This window comes from Balaenoptera musculus, chromosome 13, assembly GCF_009873245.2.
Source record: "Balaenoptera musculus isolate JJ_BM4_2016_0621 chromosome 13, mBalMus1.pri.v3, whole genome shotgun sequence".
Lineage (NCBI taxonomy): Eukaryota > Metazoa > Chordata > Mammalia > Artiodactyla > Balaenopteridae > Balaenoptera > Balaenoptera musculus.
In genome coordinates, this window is record NC_045797.1 from 49,414,567 (window position 1) to 49,437,103 (window position 22,537).

Consider the following 22,537-nt stretch of genomic DNA (forward strand, 5'->3'; position numbering starts at 1 on the left):
CTCAATACATAAGGCTGATGCTAACAGCCACAAAAGGGGAAATTGACAGTAACACAATCATAGTAGGGGACTTTAACACCTCACTTTCACCAATGGACAGATCATCCAAAATGAAACTAAATAAGGAAACACAAGCTTTAAATGACACATTAAACAAGATGGACTTAATTGATATTTATAGGACATTCCATCCAAAAACAACAGAATACATTTTCTTCTCAAGTGCTCATGGAACAGTCTCCAGGATAGATCATATCTTGGGTCAAAAATCAAGCCTTGGTAAATTTAAGAAAATTGAAATCATATCATGTATCTTTTCTGACCACAATGCTATGAGACTAGATATCAATTACAGGAAACAATCTGTAAAAAATACGAATACATGGAGGTTAAACAATACACTACTTAGTAACCAAGAGATCAATGAAGAAATCAAAGAGGAAATCAAAAAATACCTAGAAACTAATGACAATGAAAACACGACGACCCAAAACCTATGGGATGCAGCAAAAGCAATTCTAAGAGGTAAGTTTATATCAACTCTTACCTCAAGAAACAAGAAACATCTCAAATAAACAACCTACCCTTACACCTAAAGCAATTAGAGAAAGAAGAACAAAAAACCCCCAAAGTTAGCAGAAGGAAAGAAATCATAAAGATCAGATCAGAAATAAATGAAAAAGAAATGAAGGAAACAATAACAAAGATCAATAAAACTAAAAGCTGGTTCTTTGAGAAGATAAACAAAATTGATAAACCATTAGCCAGTCTCACCAAGAAAAAAAGGGTGAAGACTCGATCAATGGAATTAGAAATGAATAAGGAGAAGTAACAAATGACACTACAGAAATACAAAGGACCATGAGAGATTACCACAAGCAACTCTATGCCAATAAAATGGACAACCTGGAAGAAATGGACAAATTCTTAGAAAAGCACAACCTTCCAAGACTGAACCAGGAAGAAATAGAAAATATAAACAGAGCAATCACAGGCACGGAAATTGAGACTGTGATTAAAAATCTTCCAACAAACAAAAGCCCAGGACCAGGTGGCTTCACAGGTGAATTCTATCAAATATCTAGAGAAGAGCTAACACCTATCCTTCTCAAACTCTTCCAAAATATAGCAGAGGGAGGAACACTCCCAGACTCATTCTACGAGGCCACCATCACCCTGATACCAAAACCAGACAAAGATGTCACAAAGAAAGAAAATTATAGACCAATATCACTGATGAACATAGATGCAAAAATGCTCAGCAAAATACTAGCAAACAGAATCCAACAGCACATTAAAAGGATCATACACCATGATCAAGTGGGGTTTATCCCAGGAATGCAAGGATTCTTCAATATATGCAAATCAATCAATGTGATATGCCATATTAACAAATTGAAGGATAAAAACCATATGATCATCTCAATAGATGCAGAAAAAACTTTCAACAAAATTCTACAGCCATTTATGATAAAACCTCTCCAGAAAGTAGGCATAGAGGGAACTTACCTCAACATAATAAAGGCCATATGTGACAAACCCACAGCCAACATTGTCCTCAATGGTGAAAAATTAAACCATTTCCACTAAGATCAGGAACAAGACAAGGTTGCCCACTCTCACCACTATTATTCAACATAGCTTTGGAAGTTTTAGCCACAGCAATCAGAGAAGAAAAAGAAATAAAAGGAATCCCAACCAGAGAAGAAGAAGTAAAACTGTCACTGTTTGCAGATGACATGATACTATACATAGAGAATCCTAAAGATGCTACCGGAAAACTACTAGAGCTAATCAATGCATTTGGTAAAGTAGCAGGATACAAAATTAATGCACAGAAATCTCCTGCATTCCTAAACACCAATAATGAAAAATCTGAAAGAGAAATTAAGAAAACACTCCCATTTACCACTGTAACAAAAAGAATAGAATACCTAGGAATAAACCTACCTAAGAAGACAAAAACCTGTATGCAGAAAACTATAAGACACTGATGAAAGAAATTAAAGATGATACAAATAGATGGAGAGATACACCATGTTCTTGGATTGGAAGAATCAACATTGGGAAAATGACTCCACTACCCAAAGCAATCTACAGATTCAATGCAATCCCTATCAAACTACCATTGGCATTTTTCACAGAACTAGAACAAAAAATTTCACAATTTGTATGGAAACACAAAAGACCGCAAATAGCCAAAGCAATCTTGAGAAAGAAAAAAGGAGCTAGAGGAATCAGGCTCCCTGACTTCAGACTATACTACAAAGCTACAGTAATCAAGACCATATGGTACTGGCACAAAAACAGAAATATAGATCAATGGAACAGGATAGAAAGCCCAGAGATAAACCCATGCACATATGGTCACCTTATCTTTGATAAAGGAGGCAAGAGTATACAATGGAGAAAGACAGCCTCTTCAATAAGTGGTGCTGGGAAAACTGGAAAGCTACATGTAAAAGAATGAAGTTAGAACACACCCTAACACCAAACACAAAAATAAACTCAAAATGGATTAAAGATCTAAATGTAAGGCCAGCCACTATCAAACTCTTAGAGGAAAGCATAGATAGAACACTCTATGACATAAATCACAGCAAGATCCTTTTTGACCCACCTCCGAGAGAAATGGAAATAAAGACAAAAATAAACAAATGGGACCTAATGAAACTTCAAAGCTTTTGCACAGCAAAGGAAACCATAAACAAGACGAAAAGACAACCCTCAGAATGGGAGAAAATATTTGCAAATGAAGCAACTGACAAAGGATTAATCTCCAAAATATTCAAGCATCTCATGCAGCTCAATATCAAAAAAAAACAAACAACCCAATCCAAAAATGGGCAGAAGACCTAAATAGACATGTCTCCAAAGAAAGTATACAGACAGCCAACAAACATATGAAAGAATGCTCAACATCAGTAATCATTAGAGAAATGCAAATCAAAACTACAATGAGGTATCCCCTCACACCAGTCAGAATGGCTATCATCAAAAAATCTAGAAACAATAAATGCTGGAGAGGGTGTGGAGAAAAGGGAACCCTCTTGCACTGTTGGTGGGAATGTAAATTGATACAGCCACTATGGAGAACAGTATGGAGGTTCCTTAAAAAACTAAAAATAGAACTACCATATGACCCAGGAATCCACTACTGGGCATATACTCTGAGAAAACCATAATTCAAAAAGAGTCAGGTACCACAATGTTCACTGCAGCTCTATTTACAATAGCCAGGACATAGAGGCAACCTAAGTGTCCATTGACAGATGAATGGATAAAGAAGATGTGGTACATCTGTACTACGGAATATTACTCAGCCATAAAAAGAAATGAAATTGAGTCATTTGTAGTGAGGTGGATGGACATAGAGACTGTCATACAGAGTGAAGTAAGTGAGACACATACCATATGCTAACACATATATATGGAATCTAAAAAAGAAGGATCTGAACAACCTAGGGGCAGGACAGGAATAAAGACGCAGATGTAGAGAATGCACTTGAGCACACAGGGAGGGGGAAGCGTAAGCTGGGACGAAGTGAGAGAGTGGCATGGACTAATATATACTACCAAATGTAAACTAGATAGTTAGTGGGAAGCAGCTGCATACCACAGGGAGATCAGCTTGGTGCTTTTTGACCACCTAGAGGGGTGGGATAGGGATGGTGGGAGGGAGACGCAAGAGGGAGGAGAGGTGGTGATATATGTATATGTATAGCTGATTCACTTTGTTATAAAGCAGAAACTAACACACCATTTTAAAGCAATTATACTCCAATAAAGACGTTAAAAACAAAAACAAAATCAAAAACAAAAGCCACTGGCTACATGTAGCTTTTGAGCACTTGAAATGTGGCTAGTCCAAATTGATATGTGCTATAAATGTAAAATACACATCAGATGTCGAATATTTAGCATAAAAATAATAATTTGGATATATTGGATATAGTAGCATATATTATCCAAATTAATTTCACCTGTTTCTTGTTAATTTGCCAATCTACTAGAGAATTGAACATTACACATGTGACTCACACTGGAGGCTCACATTATATTTCTATGGGGCAGCAACCCTACTGGGGTGCAAGGACAGAGCATCAGTCCTTTTATATCCATGGGATGGAAATAAAACACTAGTTCTCAACCAGTGGAAGTTTGCTCCACCTCTTCCAAGGAACATTTGAACGTCTGGAGACATTTTTATTGCCGTGACTGGGTTCAGGGTGCTGCTGGCATTTAGTGAGAAGAACCCAGGGCTACTGCTAAACATCCTGCAAGGCACAGAATGGCTTCCCAAAGCAAAGAGATTTAGAGCCAAAACATTAAGAGCCTCAAATCAAGGCTGAGAAACCCTAGATTTGAGCACAAGGAGGGTTAGCATAAGCAAGTGAGGTTCTCCATTCTCTGAAGAATCAGGGCACTTAGCAGAGAGGTGAACAGGGATGTTAACATAGGAGCTGGAAATTCAGCACTAGAAGCCAGGCACAAGGATTAGGTCTCGGTAGCTCTATTTTTAGTTTCTTAAGGAACCTCCATACTGTTCTCCACAGTGGCTGCATCAATTTACATTCCCACCAACAGTGCAAGAGTGTTCCCTTTTCTCCACACCCTCTCCAGCATTTGTTGTTTGTAGATTTTGTGATGATGGCCATTCTCACCCATGTGAGGTGATACCTCATTGTAGTTTTGATTTGCATTTCTCTAATGATTAGTGATGTTGAGCATTTTTTCATGTGTTTGTTGGCCATGCATATGTCTTCTCTGGAGAAATATCTATTTAGGTCTTCCGCCCATTTTTTGATTGGGTTGTGACCCAGCAGTCTCACTACTGGGCATATACCCAGAGAAAACCATAATTCAAACAGACACATGCACCCCAGAGTTCACTGCAGCACTATTTACAATAGCCAGGACATGGAAACAACCTAAATGTCCATCAACAGAGGAACAGATAAAGAAGATGTGGTACATATATACAATGGAATATTTCTCAGCCATAAAAATGAATGAAATTGGGTCATTTGTAGAGACGTGCATGGACCTAGAGACTGTCATACAGAGTGAAATAAGTCAGAAAGAGAAAAACAAATATCGTATATTAACGCATATATGTGGAATCAAAAAATTGGTATAGACGATCTTATTTACAAAGCAGAAATAGAGACAGAGACATAGAGAACAAACGTATGGATACCAAGGAGGAAAGGGGGGTGGGTGGGATGAATTGGGAGATTGGGATTGAAATATACGCACTGTTGATACAATGTATAAAATAGATAACTAATGAGAACCCACTATATAGCACAGGGAACTCTACTCAATGCTCTGTGGTGACCTAAATGGGAAGGAAATCCAAAAAAGAGGGGATATATGTATACGTATAGCTGATTCACTTTGTTGTACAGTAGAAACTAACATAACATTGTAAAGAAACTATACTCCAATAAAAATTTTAAAAAAGGATTAGGTCTCAGAAAGAAATAGCATGAATCTATTCAGGAGAACTAAGGCCCAGAGGCCCAAGCCCCTGCCACACCGAGTCCATCCATCAGAGTTAGGCTGGAGTTACTTACGTCCAGTGATTAGGGAAGAGCCAACCCTGTTGGTCCAGCAATTTTAACTGTGGGCAGAAAAGACGTGCAGAGACTTGGAGCCAGGCAGGGCCTGACAAACCTGACAAATGAGATCAATTACATGATTTTTCCCAAAGATTTTTCCATGCATGAGTGTCAACCTCGGCACCCACTTATGTCAGGGCTCAGCGAACAGTCTCTTCAGCCAAATAGTACAAATTGAATTTATGAAAAAGAGAATTGGCTGTGTGGGATAAACCAGCATTTTCTGGAGATGCATTATTGGTTTCAATAGACCTTTATTATACATCTTAGAACACATTTCAAGTCAAAGAGACAGCTAGGCTTTTGTTGAAGACTGAATTTCAGCAGCAAAATTTGAAACCTGTGATGTGTGCATATTAAACCATAGAGGCCTTCACTTCAGAGGATGAAATGATTAAATTCTGCCTCTGTTCCTGAGACACTGCAGGGTGAGGGAGGATGTGCGTACTGTCAACAGTTTATTTTTAGCCTGGGCTTGAGACAGAATATTCTCTCTCAGTGCGCTCAACAATGGATGGCTTTCCATCTCTTCAGGTATTTGTCTACATCACTTTGGTCCATATCTGACTATGGATGTTAAGAAAGAGGGCCATGGCATAGTTACACGGGCATAGGCGACCTTAGTCACTGCATCCCTTTGGGCCTCTCCACTGCCCACGTTTCCGCACATACCACGCACACAAGAGCAAGCTGAGAAACACACAGTCAGGGCGTTCCATTACCCTCTCGGCGGAATCTGCTTTTTTAAAAAAGAGGAACCAAGAAGAAGGCAGGGATGAAAGAGAAACAAAGAATGAGGGCAATGGGACTGGCAAGGTCTGGGCTGGGGCCTGGGTTCCATTCTCACTCTCATAGCTGAGTAATCATGAGCAAGGGACGGAACCCACTCCTGCCTTCGTTCCATTATTGTGAAGTAGGAGCCATAGCTCACCGACTTCTTGGGCTTACATGAGATTGACAAAGAGCATCATTTGTTCAGAGCATGGACTCTGGAACCGTAGCAGCCGGGCTCAAATTCTGGCTCTGCCACTTACTTTCTATGTAACCTCTCACCAGTTACTCATCTCTGTATCTCTGTGAAGTGAGAGAAACGGTAGCCCCTATCGACCACGTAGTGTGAGGACTAACTGGGTTATGACAGGTGAAGCACAGAGAGCTCTCTGGTCCTAGGTTACAGTGTCACTTAGCACTCGGCAGAAAACAGAGATATGGGGCATTTGAACTGGGTTCAGAGGAAAGCGGGCATCACAAATCACGGTGGTCTAGGAAAGACCATCTGGATTTCTTTCTTTCTTTCCTGCTTTATCTATGGTTTATTTATTATTGTAAGTATAGTTGTATTAAATAATTGCTCATTTCCAGAGTTTCCATTCACATCATAGTCTACGGGAATGCCACGCCCAGATTAGTTGTATGCGGCAGCGCGAATCTTAGAAGGCTGGGCCTAGGTACTCGTTTGATCATGGAACATCTCTAAGCATGGAACTTTGTTTATTTCAGGGTGAGCAGGTACCCCAAATGAAAACTGAGCTTTAATTTCTTGCCATCTAGGTGGAATGAGGCTCTGCAGGGGATTTAAGGCAATCTGATTACAAGGTAATGAAGAAATGAAGGAGGTCTTGTTTCCCCCGAAGTTAAGTGGTTTCATTTCTACCACAGAAGCATGGAGCAGTGATGTTATCCACTATCAAGCTGTCTTCTCTCCCAGTCCCTGGTGAACTTACCAAGTTCCCAGAGGGAAAAAAAGAATCTATAATGATTAAGTGAAGAGTGGGAGCGTTAACGGCACTGTAGGAGACTCCAGGTGGAAGAAGGGAGGAAGCTGGGGAAGGCCTGCCTCCAAGCCCCTGAGGGTCCTGCCTTAGGAGGGAGGAGGACTGGCTACGTGCAAAGCAGATGACATCACAAGAAAATGGCAGGAGCACTCCACTAAAGCCAGGTGGAGCGATAGCACGGCCTCTTGATCAACTCTGGAGAAGCGAGGAAGATCTGCCCCAGGTGAGCAGGAGGCAGCCATGTTGGTATGACGACACTAATGCTTTTAGAGTCAGGAACAAATGTATCATCTCTCTGGCCCTCTGATAGGTTTGGTTGGGGCACAGTGGGTTTATATCTTTTGGGGTGACAACTTTTGTCCTGACTGTAAGTGAAATTAGGGAGATGAGTGGCTAGACCAGCCCCCTAAGTTTAAAGAATGGAAACAGAAAGTCCCTAGAGCTCACAAGTCTAGGGAAGAGCAAGTTTTTATCTGTCTCCATGACCATCTGATTTGACAATGGAGGTGGTGAAAAGAGTACCCTGTAAAGACAAGGTGGTTTATTTACACGTAGGCACTGAATTGAAATAATATACAGTCAAGAGGGACAGACCTAGAAGAATATCCCTAAGTAGTACTAAGTAAGTCTGTAGTGCCACCCCACATCTGCAATGGTAAGGTTTCCTCTCTAACGACACCTGCCCATGTTTTTCTGCACACTCCTCTCTTCACCAAAATCACTGCTATTCTCACCTTGAACACTGCTGGGGGCCCTTTTGGAGTCATGGAGTCACAGAGCAACTGAATCGGTCAAAACTTTGAGAATATCTACACTGAAGTCCCATTTCTCAGGTAAATAGACTAAGGCCAAGATATGTTACCCAGATTGGTGGTCCAAACGACACAGCAACAGAGGTGGGATGAGAAACCAGAAAGTTTCTATGATAAAAAGAGTACAGAATTAGCCACCAAAGAGATCTGGAGTTGAGTGCTATTTTGCCAAGTAGTAACTGTACAGAGTTGCGAAGAACTTTACATATTCTCCACTCTGCTTTCTCATCTGCCAAATGAGGATAATAATCATCACAGCGCATGGTTGTGAGGATTTAATGAAATGAAATATTAGAGACTATCAAGTGGCAAGGCTTCGCAATGGGAATGTGCTGGCAGGTCTGAGGAACAGAACAGGGTGCTGCAGCTGGAAGAGGGTGGGCAAGGGTGGCAGGAGATGAGGTCATCATGCTGAAGACAGTATTTAGGGCCTTTGAGTCCTGATAAAGGCTTTGACCTTTGCTCTGAGTAAGATGGGATACTTCTGTGGAGAGTATCCTTCTGACCACTATGGAAAGAATAGACTATAGAAGAGGCAGAGAATAGGTAGAAGGACATTACAAAAATTCTGGCAAGAGATGACTGCAGCTGGGACCAGAGCACAGTAGTGGAGATGCTGAGAAGTGTTTGGATTCCAGAAATATTTTGAAGTTAGAGCTCAGATGAAGCTGATGAAATGGATGTGAGGTATGAGAGACAAAAGAAGAAGAGTTAAGGATTACTCCAAAATCGTTGATTTGTTCCACTGAAAGAAGAACAAATTTGGTAGAGGAAAAGCATTAATTCAGTTTTGGGGAGAGCAAATTTTGAGTACAAGTAGAAATGTTGAATGAACAGCTGGGTATATGAGTTTGGAGTTCATGAGAGAGGAGCTGGTCGGAGTTATAAAATGTGGCCATCATTAGGATACAGATAGAATTCAAAACCTTGTCCCCAGATGAAATCATCCAGAAAATGAGTATGGGGAGGGTGGAAACGATGTCAGAAAACTAAGCCATGGGACATGTGGGGCATGTGCAGGTCAGAGAAATGAGAAAGAGTGTACAAGGGAGAGTAAGGAGGAGCAAGCAGTGAAGTAGGAAGAGAAGGCTCTCCCCAAAGAACGTATTTTAAGAAGGAAGGACTATTCAACTATGTCAAATGTTACTGACTGATCTAGTTAGATGAGGGTTGACAACTAGCCATTTGCCTTAGCAACACGGAGTTCACTGGAAATCCTGATAAGAGCAATTTGGGTAAGTTAGTGGGGATGGAGGCTTAACCGGAGTGGGTTCATTAGAGAAAGTGGGTGGAAAATTGACTAGCTTGCCTACATATTAAAATATATTACAAAACTTCAAAAATTAAGACAGGCTTTATTGGCACATAAATAGAAAGACTGGCCAATGTAACAGAACAGAATTTCCAGAAATAGATCCAAATATATATGAGAATTCAGTATATGATAAAGGTAACATTTCAAGAATAAACGGTGTTGAAATAAACTATATACCATCTGGAAAAAGATTAAGTTAGATCCAACTTCATCCTTTCAAGATTTCCAATGAACTGCTTATGAAGGAAAAAAAAGTTCTGAAAGAAATCGTAAGTGAAATCCTTTACAAACTGGGAGTGGAGAAAACTTTCCCAACTATGACTAAAATTCCAGAAGCCATACAAAAGATTAATAAATTACTCTAAACAAAAATTTAACAAATCACTGTTTCACAGGACAAATAATAAACTGGAAAAGATATTTGCAGTACATATCACAAAGTACTAATCCCTTAATATAATTATGAATTGGAAGAAAAATGACAAAAACAAAAAACAGCAAAAGATATAAACAGAATTCACAGAAAAAGAGATATTAATAGCCTTTCAACATATGACAAGATTCCCTCTCATGAAAAGGAAAATATAAATTAAAACTACACTGAAGTATCATTTATCACCGATCAGCAGGGCAGCAACCGAGAAATTTAACAATATTCTCTGTTGCTGAGGCTAAAGGATAACAATCATGGCCATGCTTAGCTGGTGACAGGGCACATGGTAAATATCCAGAGAGGGTAACCCAGGAATATTTATCAAAATTACAGATGCATTGTATTAGTTTCCTAGGACTTCAGTAACAAAGAGATGCACACAGAGGAGCTTAAAACAGACTTTTTTTTCATAGTTCTGGACACTAGAAGTCTGAAATCAAGGTGTTGACAGGGCCACGGGGAAGGCTCTGGGGAAGAATCCTTCCTTGCCTCTTTAACTTCTAGTAGCTGCTGGCAATCATTGGCATTCCTTGGCTTACAGATGCAACACTTCAATCTCTGCTTCCATCTTTACATGGTTTTCTTCCCTGTGTGTCTCTGTCTAAACTCCCTCTTCTTATAAGGACAACAGTCGTTGGATTAGTTTGGGCCCTCATTTTAACTTAACCTCAATTTAACTTGAAATGACCTCATTTTAACTTGGTTACATTTGCAGAGACTGTACTTCCAGATAAGGTCATAGTCACAGGTTTCAAAAGTTAGGACTTGAACATATCTTTCTAGGTGACACAATTTGATCCAAAACATACATTTTCCCTTTGATCTAGCAACCTATAGGGGGTCATTTATCTTACACATGTATATCGTTATAAAATTACGTGTGTATAAAGTTATTCATTGCACCACTGTTTGTAACAACAAATGATTGAAAATAACCCAGGTGACTACCAATAAGGGTCAGTTCAACAAACCGTGATATATCTGCACGATGGAATATGTGTAACTGAAGACGTGATTGAGGAAACTCTATGCAATAACATGTACTGACCTGTGGTATCCACTGTTAGGTGGAAAAAAGAAAGGTGAAAACAGTTTGCATTGTATGACACCTTTTGGGTAATAAAGGAATAAAATAGAATATATGTTTACTTTGGCTCATATTTGCATAAAGTGCTATTGGAAAGATACATAAGAAATTTAATAAAACAGGTTAACTGTTGGAGGGGTAGCAGGAACGAGGAGGATGGACAGAGGTGGAAGCAAGACATCTCACTGCAAACTTATAAATTGTTTTGATTTTTAAACCATCTAAATATATGACTTGTTCAAAATATGTCGTTAAGACTTCCATGAAGACAATTAGAGAATGAGAGGAGGGGACTGGGTATATGAACACAGATACCCTTTCTGCAAGTTTGATGCTCATGCATTTTCTGCTACCAGAAAATGTTAATGGAAGGTTTTCAAACCAGAAGCAGGATTCATGATTTTTCTTCAAATGATCCTTAAAGAGCTTCCTGACTAAAAAGTAGAGGGGTTGCCATTCAGTTGGCCATACCCCCAGGAATGCAACCAAGTTCTGACATCACAACTGACATCTTGATGACAGGGATTGACACTGACTGTAAATTACATCCTGATTTCAGAAATGTTAAAATGTGAAAAACTATGAATCTTAGAATAGGTTAAATATGGTAGCATAATTTCCAGGCTGCACTAAGATCCCATCTAAAGTTTATGATCATGGATTCAAAGTGGAACTGGCCAGCATGATTTTGTGTTCTCTCCACCCACATTTAGCTGGCTAAGAGGAGGTGGATAATTGGATTTGCCCAGCACTGGAGTTTTACCAGGGGAAAATGGCTGAAAGGAAAGGGGGCAAGGGAGCTGCAGAATATGCAGGCAGAGATTTTCATGGTGATGGAATCTAAGCTGGGTAAGGAGGGAAGTGAGGGCATGGCACTGTGACAGATTTCTCTTGGCATGTGGCATATTTACATTTCTTGCATGTACTTATTTATTCATTTTCCAAACATTTATTGAGTGCCTCTGTATGTGCCATGCACCATTTTAAGCACTGAGGATATGATATCAAACAAGATAGAAAAGTTTCCTCATGTCGTTAAGTTACATTCTGCAAAGGGAAAAACAGATCATAGACAACAAAGAAATAAAAACAAATTTAAAAAAACAAGAACAAACCAAATAATGCTCACAGCTATGCAAAGAATTAAAATTGGGTGATGTAATTAATTGGACAACTAATACATTTAGGGTAGTGAAGAAAAGCTTCAGTGATGAGGTGATATTTAAGGTGAAATCTGAATGGCATGAATGACCCTGTCCTGTAAATTTCAGGGAGAATAAAGGGAATTGGGCATGGGGAAGGCCATGTGCAAAGGTCCTAATATGGGAGCTCACTTAATTTGTGATAAATATGGAAAGGAGGCCAGAGTAGCTGGAGCATGGTAGCTGAAGTTTAAAATGAGGAGATGAGATGGGAGAGGTAAATGGGAGCCAGACCATGTAGAGCTTTGTAAACCAGGATAAGCGTTTGGATTTTAATTCTAAGTATGCACGTCATGTTATGATCTGGTTTATATTCATAAATGCTCAATCTGTAACCTGTAGAATGAATTACAGATCTTCCTCGATGGGTTTATGTCTCTATACACCCATCGTAATTTGAAAATATTATAAGTAGGAAATATATTTAATACACTTAACCTACTGAACGTCATAGCTTAGCCTAGCCTACCTTAAATGTGATCAGAACACTGACAGTAGCCTATGGTTGGGCAAAATCATCTAACACAAAGCCTATTTTATAATAAAGTTGAGCAGCTCATTGAATACTTTCATTTTCAGCTTTCATTGAAAGTGAAAAACAGAACGGTTGTCTGGTACAGAATGGTTGTAAGCATACTGGCTGTTCACCCTCGCCATCCCATGGCTGACTGGGAGCTGTGGTTTGCTGCCACTGCTCAGCATCAGGAAAGAGTATCCTACCACGTATCACTAGCCTGGGAAAAGATCAAATTTCAAAATCTGAACTATGGTTTCTACTGAATAGGTACTACTTTTGCACCAAAGTCGAACTACAGTAAGTCAGGGACCATCTGTATAGAACCGGTAACAATGGAATCACAGAGGCCAGTCGGGAGGCTACTGCAGTAATACAGGTGAAATATCATGTAATCATGTAATCATCTGGTTATTGAGAGTGAGAGAAACCGATAGATTTAAAATAAGCATTCAATATCTTGCACTTTTATAGTGGCCGATGATTTAATCCCTAAGAGGATCAAATATGATAGGTCAGAGAAAAATCATTCAGGGAGATGAGTGAATACTTGACTCCAACATTTGAATACTGTCTCATTATATTCACCCCCTGTAGCTATGGACCGTGAAGGCAACCTTGGGCATATTCATTTATTAACAAATGGTTCTATTCTACCAAAAGCTTACTTGAATTGTCAATAGGGAATTTACTTACTTGGTGTGGAAGGAAAGAAGGAAGGAAGGAAGGAAGGAAGGGAGGAAGGGAGGGAAGGAAGAGAAAAGAGTCAAGAAAAGAAGGAAGGAAAGGACATTGAAAAGATGGCAAGGTCCCCATGGATGGAAGTTTCTAGGGGAAAGGATACAGTGAATACAGTATGTAGCTCAGTTTTCATTTGGTAATTGGAGACCTGTGTTTTTAACAGTCAGCATGTCCTTCTCAAAGGCATATTTGAAAAAGGTAGCATTTCTATCAATATTTCTCTGGGAAATGATTAAGCAAGCACTTGTCCTAATTTTCTCCGCCTGCATGTGGTGTTAAGCAAACCTGTCCCGTCTGTCCTCTGTAAACGATGCAGGTGTTAATGCTCATGAAAATCACTGCACTGCCTTTGAGATCATGGGATTTTTCCATCCACATTAACCTTTAAGATGAAGGATGACATTTGCCTTTGCCTAAAGTGGGGGGAGGAGAAAGAAAAGACCCCAAAGACATGAGGGACCCCAGCAAGCTGTCAACGACATAAATAGTGTTGGTGTCTTGGTCTAGAATGACACTGTAGTAAAGCCTTTGTAGTAGTGAACTGGGAAAACAAACAAACAAACAAACAAAATAGCTCATATTGAAAACCACAAGTATGTTCTAAGGAATAAAGACACAGATCAGCTCAGTAGATTTCAGTGGAAGTAATGGCAATAGTGTGGGTTGGCGAATATGGCTTTAAACATGTCCCAGCAGGACAGCCAACTTAGGAACATGGGTCCCAATATCCAGCTGCATCATTTCAAAGAGCAGTCTGGGAGGAAATATAGAGATATTTGAACCTGGGGACTAATCTTTACATAATTTAAATGTGCTGCGGACAGCCACACCTGTGCAATTGGAAACTGCTGTTCACAGCTCCATTTTTAGTAATTAGAATTAACTCTAACCTCAGGAAGATGTGGTTGGTATATAGCAATTTTATTTTCCATGCCTGTAGCATGGCTTTGAAAAATTCCTGCACTTCAGCCTCAGTTACTCAGAAGTTACAGAAAGAGTGATAATCACACCTTTATAAAAAATATTAAATTGGAGGGAAAATGCCCTCAGACCCGGATGTTTCTCATTTACATATAGGATTTTAGAGAAGTTCCTAAGACTGGATCATGGCAGGTTATCATTGACACTTTCTACAGAGGGTATATTTGATGACATAAATTAGGACTACAAGTTAATCATTAAGCAAAATTGTAATCCCGGTAAATTAATTAATCTCTATGCATGAAATTTGTTTCAGAAACTTAATGCCTGTCAGAGTACCCCCCTGAAACGGTGACCAGAGTTGTGATGTTTTACCTAGTGCTTAATCACATGACTCCCTACAAAGTACAGCATTCATTTTAGAGTTGCTGATGCCAAATAGAAAAACATGAGCCAAGAAGTTATTGGAACGTGCTGTGATGCGATTAAAGCAGGCTGGACTGAGGGGTATTCTGGAACCAAATTAAAATGGCACCAGTGGAGACACTAGTGTGCTGGAAAAATTAAAGCAGAACATTCTTCCTTTTCAATGCAAGAATCTGCAGGCGGAAAGTAGGAGAAAGGGGTGTGCCAGCATCTTGCCAACGAGAATGAGTTTTTAGTACCGAGATCTTCAGAAAACATAAATGCCACCTTCAGCTAATTCATTGCCAACCTACCTTGACATCGTCAAGTTGCTAGATCAGGCTGTGAATAAGAAAGAGCCCTGAGAACAGGACTCTAGTCCTTTTATTCAAGTCTGGCATTTTTGGGTTACAGCTTAGTAAATCCATTTGCCCAAAGAATAGAATATGGCAGGAGCAAATTTCAAAGCACTGACCATTATGTAATTTTTTTCTCAATCCTCCAGAAGATCCAGCACATGAATACATGGTACATAACTAGCCCTCCATGCTGGGTGATCGATCCAAAAATTATGATCTCAAGTTTGAGAAGGCAGATACTTTACCTCATATACATACACTACCACCACTCTGGACTAGAGATAGGGTTTGTCTTGTTAATTGTCTAGACTTTTTAAAATAATAGAGAAAATAGTAATAATGCACATTAAATTTATGTGTGTCATTCTGTAGTTGTCACATTGCTAATAATGCAAAAAATGAGAAAATATCTTTTTAAAACTATTAAAAATTTTTATCTGATTCAACAATGAAGTTTCTTGTATCCTTGATGAAAGAATAAATTCCTGACATACATCTCCATTGTTTTACTTTCATCTTCTCTTTAATGCAAAGAAAATTTCAACCAATATTCATGTTGGAATTGCCTCTGTTCATCAATGGTAACCATAAATTGTCCACAGATAAAATATTTTTTAAAAAAATCAACAAAAATATTCTATGAGAATCAATTGGCTTTATGGAATTTACAGTAAAGAGTATTATTTATGTTACTATTACTTGTAAATTGTGTGCTACATATCCCCTATATCAATAAATTCATAGTAAGCATGTGTGCATGTGTGTGTGTGTGTGTGCGCAGAGCCAGTTGTTAGACACTTAACACAAACCAGCTGAGGACTGAGGATAGGGCTGATAGGACTAAAGGTAAATCCCCCAAAATAAAGAAAACGAAGCCCGAAATGACCAAATTTCCATATTGAAAATGTAGAAGAGCAGATAGAGATCTGTGTCACAGAAAATCTAAAAATGAAAGAATTAACAGAGGCCGGTCAAAGTAGGTCGAATTGACCAGTGGTCTATATTTTTGAGAACACCTGTAATTTTTGCTTATACTTTTCTCTCTTCATGGAAAGTAGTAACTAAATAACTAATATTTATTAGGTAATCACTATATGTCAGATGCTATCCTAAACACATTTCACAGGGCATTCATTGTGAAGACAACAACCCAAGAAGTTAATATATTCTTCCCCACTTTTTCAGATGAAAAATAGAGCATCAGTATGACATGAGGCAACTTGTTCAAGGACACAAGATACTACGTGTCTCTCCACTACCCAATCTCTCAAACTCTGTGTTGGTAGTTGTCCCAGGAAAGAAGTGCTGATCACTTCCACTGGAAAAAAAAAATCTCCTTCATTTGAGTCAAACTGTCCAGAATTTTAATCTACCTTTCCAGCCCCTTTCCACCACAATTAACTCTTCAACAGGCTATTTTTCTGTCCATTTCACCTAAACTTTCACATATATGTTTTGTTTTCTATCTGTTTGCCTTTTTTCCAGTACCCTTCTTCTAAATAACTTGTCTTCACAAATCTCAATTCTAAATTCTACTCATCCTTTAGGGTTCAACTTAAATGCAGTCTGCTCTGTGGATTCCTTGATTTTCCCGGCTTGAAAAAAAAAAATCCTCTACTCATTCAACCCACTCTCTCTGTATCTCTCTTATAGCACTTAACCACTTTCCACATTGAATTAGGCAGCCTTTCCCAAGATAGAATCTGGGAGAACTCTACTGTACTCATTTGGTCCTACCATGACAATACCTATTAGCATCAAACATTCTTTATTTTTCCCAATGTTACCTCCATTCGTTTTACCCTGAAACTTATTTTCTCCAAATACCCATTAACATCACATGGCTCCAGTGTTCCAATGGGCCACAATTTAGGGAATACTGGAAGGTATTATCCCTCCTTGACCATGGATGCAGGGACACAAGACCCACAAAGATTTTATCTTTGAATCACTCAATGCAATTTACCCATTGCTTTGTGAATAGGAATCGAGAAAATATTGGTTCAATGAGTAAATGAACATGAATAACTATTTTTGTACTTGAGTAAAGAGGACCTCAGTGGCCACAGACAGAGTACAAACTCTGGATGACCTTCCAGAAAGCTTGCTTTTTTGGAAGCACTCATTTGCAAGTATCCAACTGGGTAGCATCCCCACGACAGTTAGGCTGAAGAACAGTCTAAGCAGCAGTTGGCAGAGGACACATCAAGGCATGGGGCTGAGTCCTCCTCAGTCTGCTGCACAAGCAGGGGAAAATAACAGCCGAGATTTAGGAAATATCAATACGGCCTGCCATCACCCGGAAGTATCCCCTGCACTGGCTTGCCAGAAGACTGAAATGTTTATAGAAGTTCTTTGTTCAGGTTTAGGCCTTTCCCTGTGCCTCTTAATTGAAATCTCCCTGGTAGGAGTCTCTCATGTATACCTAAGAAATTTTATCCTATGGTCCTCTTTTTACAGGTTGGAAAGAGAGGACCTTAGGAGAAAATAAGTGCCTTCCATGGAAAGGTTCCCGGGAAAAAAAAAAAAAAAGCATTCAGAAAAAGGTCACCAAAGGACTGCCTTTTTTAATGTCACAAGTTTCCCAAATGTGTATGTGATATGTGGGTTATGTAGATTTGTGTGAACCTACGTGTAAAAGTGTTTTCTCCTCTTGAAAGCTATTTTTCCAGCCACAGGTAACCATGAACACATTGAAAAATTAGAATAAAAATTAATAACAAAATTATTTTCCATTTACCTTGACCCAGAGCTGCCAGGAGAAAATCTCAGTGGAAAAGTCTGAAAACTGCAGATATAGTGTACCCAAGTTCTGTACAGTTTAGCAAAAATGATGGAAAGATGTACCTTCATTACCAACTATAGGCTGCCTGCTGTGTTCCGTGAAAAATGATCAAATCTGTTACCTCCTAAAAGCAAGTCACTGATGCATGCTCCTCCCCTGCCCACCCACTTCAGGCTCCCTCTCTCCTGCCTAGTGTCCACACACACAATCTGCCCCACCATGATTTATGGTTTAGAAAGAAGAGGATTACTGGATGAGGTGTATACAAGAGCAAGAGAGAACCTAGACAAACCATCAAAGAGAAGAAAGGGGAAAGAGTGAACAGGAAAAAAAACTGAACAACTATTAAATAATTCAGGACAACTGCCCAAAGGAAAACAGACACTGAATGGGAATGGAGGAAATAAATAGATTAAGGTATACAACAGAGGAAAAAAAAAAAAAAAACAGAGTGGAAAGAAGGAGATAAAAGAGCTCACCCAAGGGAGAAAAGCAAGACGGCATTGCTGAGACCCGGCAGGAATATTGACAACTGGATAAAGAATAGAAAAAAAAAATAGCTCATAATCTCTTGACACCCTCTGAAGAGGCCCTTGGCAGTGGCTTCTTCTGATTCATACAGGTTTGCAATGCTTTCAGAAAGCCTATTTCCCTGGCCCAGGTAGAGGCTTTTTGGAAGTGTGGGGCAGACAGGGACTTCTGAAAGTAGTGGCCCAAGGATTATGGCTGAGGATGGAAAGAAAGGCATTTTATGGGGATATATGTATACATAGAGCTGATTCACTTTGTTATACAGCAGAAACTAACACAACATTTTAAAGCAATTATACTCCAATAAGGATGTTAAAAAAAAAAAAAAAGAAAGAAAGGCATTTTAACTTCATTCTAGAATTGAGACGCCACATATTCTGAAGTTAACAGTGAGGCCTATCCCAGCTAAACATTTTAACCCAGCCAGAATTGAGGAAGCAGGATTCATTCTATGCTGTGGATGTTGTCCCATCTGGGCTACTTTGTTTTCCAAAGGTCAGTGAAAGTTTTCCTTGAGTAACAAATACAGCGGCTATAAGAGTTGGTGGGAATGCAAACCTCACTTGACAAGAGGGAATCTATCCAGAAAAGACATCCTGGGATGGTACTGACAATGAGAAATTTGGAGAGCAAACATTTGCTCAGCAGACATTTATTGAGCACTTTGCTATGTGCCAACCTCTGTCCTCTTCCAAGTAAGTGAAGCAGGAAATGTGGGGTGGTGCCAGGTAATCTGTATCTTAGCAAACACTCAAGCTGATTCTGGGGCCATGATCTTCTGACCATTTTTCCAGAAACAATTCAAGGGCAGCATTTCTCAACCCTTTCTTCAATTATTACTCACTGAGGAGCCTTTCTAGACATTTTTTCCTAACCATACTCTCATGAAAATTGAATGCCACAGATATATTTTATATCTGTTTATGTACCATGGCCCTTTAGAGGGCCATGAACTACATTAATGTATAATTGTTTTCACCTTCCAAGAACTAATATTCTCCCCCTTGGGGGGACCATCTTGCCCCTATTAAAATATCACCCGTGTTCTAGGGGTTCAGTGACAGTTAAGACCCCCGTAGATAACTCAGTTGGGTTCAACAAATAATCACTGAGCACAAATTATGTGTCAGGCACTGTGCTAGATCCTGGTGGCACTAGGTACATAAATCAGTAATACATTGTCCCTCTCCAGCACTCACTGGGAGACAGAAGTAGTCAAGAGATCATTCCAGCATAACACGGGAAGCTACAGAATAGAGTCAAGCAAAGGATGCCCTCACTCCATAGCGGAGGGTGGTCAGTCCAGGTGGAAGTTGGAGGAAGACATCCTAGAGAAGACATGTGCACTGGTGCATGAAGTTGAGATAAGTTAACCAAAGAAAATTGGGTAGTTAAACTAATCTTCAAGGACAATGTGGCTTTTGGACTGGTTCTAGAATTATGCCTGGGATTTGGACAGATATTTGAGATTTCTTTGTTAGGCATTAGGAGATAGACTTGGAACAAGGAGAGGTTTTTTTTCCCCCAAATATAAATTGACTTATGTGTACAGTGAGTGTAAAATAAAAACCTTTTAAAAATCCACTTTTATAAGTGGGAGAATGAGGTTCAGGTGTGTGTGTGTGTCTGTGTTTGTGTGTGTGTGTGTGTGTGTGTGTGTGTGTGTGTGATACCAGTTCTTCACAGCACTAGATGCTTAGCAAGTAACACATTAGTATGAGATCTTATATTTATTAGTTTATTTTTAGGAGCAACATCATGAATAGACCCCACCCCAATCCCAAGTGTGTTAAGTCCACAGCATTCCTTACGCTTTGTCTCCATCTATCAGTAGCAAGGCCACTCAGGAAGCAACACACCCTGGATAAGCCATGGCTTCCTCTTTCATTGGTATGCAAAGAGAGGGAGCTCCCAGGGTGATGAGTTTCACAATTACAAGTTCAGTGGTGTGAGGAAGCTCTTATTCGTCTGTCTCACCGTAGACAGTCAGGGCTGAGCTGAAAGATTACATGGCCCCTTAGGTCTGCTTTTCCCCCCAACAAAATGCTCTACTCATGGTTCATGTCTCAATAGCATGTGTGTGAACATTAAAATTTTGCCCTGCCCTATAAAGTCTCTACTAGGAGAATATGTTTTCTTTGCTTAAAGAACAATAATTGGCTGACAGAGTGGCAGGTGCCCAGCAAGGTGCTTTGGAGGGTTATAGAGCATAAGACATAAAGATATTAGGAGTCCATTTCCTAGTTGGACACATGCATCAAAACATAACCACACGAGAAAATGCACACAGGTCAGCATTCACCAAAATGTTAAAAGGAATTACCTGAGTAGAATAAAAAGTGCCCATGTTTAAGTAAGTTTAAGAACACTGGGGTAAATAAAGATCAATAACCTTTTCAAGTTCTTCATGGAGTCTTTAAAATGTGAACGTAAGTTGTTGAGTTGTGAATCCCTAAAAGTAGGATGGCCATATAATGTATTAGCCAACCTCAGACCCTTGTTAGAGGAAGAGAGGAGAACCAGTAACCATATGTCAGATTAATAGACACGAAACAGAATTACCTCAGGCATCCTGGGATGTATGGTCACCCTGCTTGCAAAGGCAATACAATGTCTGTTTGCCAAACTCATTCCATGTAACTTTTTATTGCTGCAGTTAAGCTAAGCTTCCATAAAGGAGCTGTTAAGAAAAATACTTGTGTAACAGGAGAAAGGGTGGTGGTAAGGGAAAGGGCACAGTTATTACAGGCAGACAGACTTGGGCTCATAACTCAGCTCTATCAGATACAAACAAATACTAGAGCAGTGTTTCTCAAAGTGTGGCCCTCAGACTAGCAGAGTTACTATCATCTGGAAACTTGTTAGAAATGTGAATTCCATGGTCTTGCCCCACACCTGCTGAATCAGAAACTCTGGGGATAGAGAACAGCAGTTAAGCACTCTGTGCTTAACAAGTTGCTAGGTGATTCTGAAACACACTGAATCAGACACTTTATTTGACCTATCAGAGCCTCAGTTTACCCATTTAAGAAACGATGACAATAACCTGCCTTATGGATTACCCATGGCTTAAGGCAGGTACGTTAAAATGTTTGCTACCTATATCAGTCTATCGGTCATTTCAGAGTTACAGATGGCGCACTCAAAATATTAAAATAAAAGGAGGCCAATGAAGACACAAATGTGGGTCAGCGTTGATGAAACCCGTTCCCAAGGCCAGGTCAATCCTCTGCACTGCCCAATACAGGGCAGGTGGAATGGACGTTGGAGAGACACCCACCATACACATTATTCTTGTGTTATGGCACCTACAACTATTTTAACTCTCTGATATGTATCTGTCCCCTTCATCAGACCATAAGTTTCTTAAGGGCAGAGACCACATCATCCAAATTTATTTTTCTACACCGAGCACATAGGTGGTCCTCAATTCATGTTTGAAAAAAGGATCACATGGGTTAAAAGACAGTCTCTGAATTGTCTTGACACATCAGAAAAGAGAGAGGAGAGAGCTGACAATGAGATAACTCCTTTTGCCACGTACCAGCCCACAGGATTTGTCACCAGCCCAGAGCAAATTGTTCCAGCTCCTTGCTTAGATTTCTGCATCTTCTAAAACAAAGGCATAATGCATGAGGCTAAAGATGGAGTCTCAGCAGCACATCTTTTCTGGATATTGCTATTTCAAGCTTCCTTCTGCTGGGTGCGCAGCTCCATTGCAATGTACGTATGCCTCATTGGAAACAAACTTTGTTCTCAGTTGGGTCAGTTTGATAATCATCATCCTTTAGGCAGGTCATTGGAAAGAAGGGAAAGTAAATGGTTTCCTATGACTCACTGGGTAAATTACCCCTCAATTTACAGTTGAGTACATTGAGACTCAGAGAACTCATTAGTTGGTCCAGAACAACTTTGCACTTGAGGGTACACTGTAATTCAGCAAAGAGTGTGACTGTCCTGCTCTACTTAGTCAGAATGCTTTAACTAATCCCTCTTATCTCTCTAAATTATGCTGCAAAAGTCTGAACACAGG